This window comes from Syngnathus typhle, unplaced genomic scaffold (genome assembly GCF_033458585.1).
Source record: "Syngnathus typhle isolate RoL2023-S1 ecotype Sweden unplaced genomic scaffold, RoL_Styp_1.0 HiC_scaffold_89, whole genome shotgun sequence".
NCBI lineage: Eukaryota > Metazoa > Chordata > Actinopteri > Syngnathiformes > Syngnathidae > Syngnathus > Syngnathus typhle.
Window position 1 is genome coordinate 22,501 of NW_026871995.1, and position 2,500 is coordinate 25,000.

General features: G+C 58.9%; 1 pseudogene; it reads left to right on the forward strand.

The window, feature by feature from the left end:
- The window catches only part of LOC133148444 (28S ribosomal RNA), a 9,268-nt pseudogene that overhangs the window by 3,289 nt on the left and 3,479 nt on the right, over positions 1-2,500 (forward strand).

The window sequence follows — 2,500 nt, forward strand, 5'->3', positions numbered from 1 at the left end:
CATTTTACCCCCCGCACAGAGCGTGACAAGGTATTGGCCAGAATCGCCGTGCTGGCTCATCAAATCGGTGGGCGTGCAGACTTTTGGAAGGGGCTGCATGGCTGGGCGACCTTCCTGACCCGAAAGGTGAGAATATTCTCTCTGGCGCTACTTGTGTTCGGTAGTGTCTTGGACTCTGTGCGGGCTGATATCTCTGCTGGAGAGATGAAAGTTTTGAGACTGTGGTTTTCAGACACCCCGCACTGGCCGGCTAACGCAATCAACTAGGTGAGAGTGTTCTCCCTGAGCGCTACTTGTGTTCGGTAGTGTCTCGGATTCTGTGCGGTCTGATGTCTCTGATAGAGGGATGAAAGTCTTTGAGACTGCGAGGCTCCCGAGCTTATGTCTGTTCCCGGCTTTGGCTCGTAAGTAAACTCCCCAGGGTGGGCGCTTGTTCCCAGCGGCCAAACTTACCCCCTCCCTCCCGACCGGTCCCTGTCTGTTCCCGACGGCCACCGGGTACCCCCCCAACTTTCCCAAACTGACCGACTGGCAATATAGACTCGCCTTGGAAAGGGCCCCTGCCGGCCTCGGCCTAGGCCGACGTTGGGCGGACGGTTCCTCTCCCTGTGAGTCGCACTCTAACACCTCTGTAGGCTGGCTTAGCGTTCGCTCAGCGCTCTGTTGGTATGCAGGGTGTGACCGTATGGTAGCGAGACCGAGATGACCCGAATCTGCGCACTGGTGTGGGCGGCGCCTAGTGGTATGGAACGGAGGCCAGGCCGAGTGGGTGGGTGTCACGTGGATGCCTATGTGCTCGCTTGGACCTTTGCCGAATGCGTTTCTCAAATCCTTTTGGGGCGAATATGTGGTGTACGGGGGGTAGTGGCCAGTTTGTTGCAGGCCGCTTTCCTCCCCGTTGATGAGCTCCATAGCTCTCTGGGCTTTTGTAGCTCCGGGCAGTTGGATGGCGAGTTGTCCGTTAGCCAGCTTTACGGGGGGTGAGTCTGACACTATGTGGCAGGCCTCTCCTTAGTGGGTTGGACTGCGGTGGCTTACGAGTTGGTGCTGGGCTGCGCGGCCTAGCAGACGGCTGCTCGGGGTGGATCTCGATGTATAGCTCTATAGTGTCGGGGGACTTTGTTCTCCTGTGTGTTCTCACGGTAGTGAGGCGGTAGACATGTCTAATATCTTACAGACCACCCAGGAAGGCCGTTCTGGGTTACCAAAAATGGGCCGAGGCGCAGCTAGGTGAGGGGCTGCTGCTGCTCGAGCTACCTCCCCGGGACGTGCTTGAGGTTGGGCACGTGCGCGGCCAGCGGATCAACCTCTCCGGGGGCCATGGGGACCAACCACCGGAGGCATTGCTCGGGGTCCCCAAACGGCTTGTAGTCACTTCTACGGGCCATGGTTGCGAAAACTCCTTGGTTAGGAGGTCCGTACAGACAGAGGCACAGGATCGGAGCCACAGTCAGTCAGGCCGAAGGAGCGGGTGGACCCCGGCTGGCGAAGCTCTTGAGAACTCCTCAGTGGTGTCAATGACCTCCGTTGCCTCGGGTATGAGAGTTGGGGTGGCGGGGGTCGTGTTAGCGCTGCAGCCTGCTCTCCGAGGCGGCGTGAATGAAGAAGCGGGAGAGGGCCCGTCTGGAAATCGGCATAAGGGGGTCCGAGGCCTCCGGACCAAGTGATGGTAGGAGTCTCGGATGGTGAAGCTTATGGAAAGGTACAGGTATCATAAGCGGAAAATGTGTTGTTGGAAACGGAGAGTCTGGAGAGCAGGTGAGGTGGAATGGGGGTCCCTGTGCGGTCGTGCGGCAGGCGGTGCGTCCGGTGTGCGTTGGCGAGCCCTGGCTGCCAGGGCGGCGCCCCAGAAATGGACCTGCCCCTCGTCGCTTCCAGATCTGGTGATGAATAGAGTTCTGGAAGAGCTGCTGGCGGGGGGTGTGGAGCATCGGGCCACCGCTGCCTTAGTCAAGAAAGCGGGTCGGGAGCCTAGCCTGATCGAGTCCTCTGCTTTGGATCTCATGAAAGCCCTGGGGGGTAAGGTAGGGTGGCCGACAAAGTCCGTGAGGTCCAGACCTCGAGACCGATGACAGACGGGTTGGGCGAGGCGGCTCGTCCAACGTGGAAGAGTGTTCTATCACCAGCAGCGCGGCTATTCTGTAATGAGGAAGGGGCTGGCACGGCGGATCTTGGATGGTCTGACGCCCCGTAGCTGTGATTTGCCGCTGGAGTTGGTGGATAGACACTTCGGAGTAAGTGTGAAACGGTTGAGCCGTTCTATGGAATAAGGGCTTCGGGGTGGGACTGACCGCGGATAACGATTCATTCTACCACCCGATCCTGGGGCTGGAAGTTGTATCTAACTTGGCTAAGATGAGGAATTGCTCTGCGTCGGGCCCAGACGGGATCAGGAAGCAGGCTCTTCTTGACTGGGACCCGGACGGTACGCAACTGGCGAGGCTGTTCACGACATGGATGGTACGTGGAGTCGTTCCCCAAGCCTTCAAGGGGTGCAAGA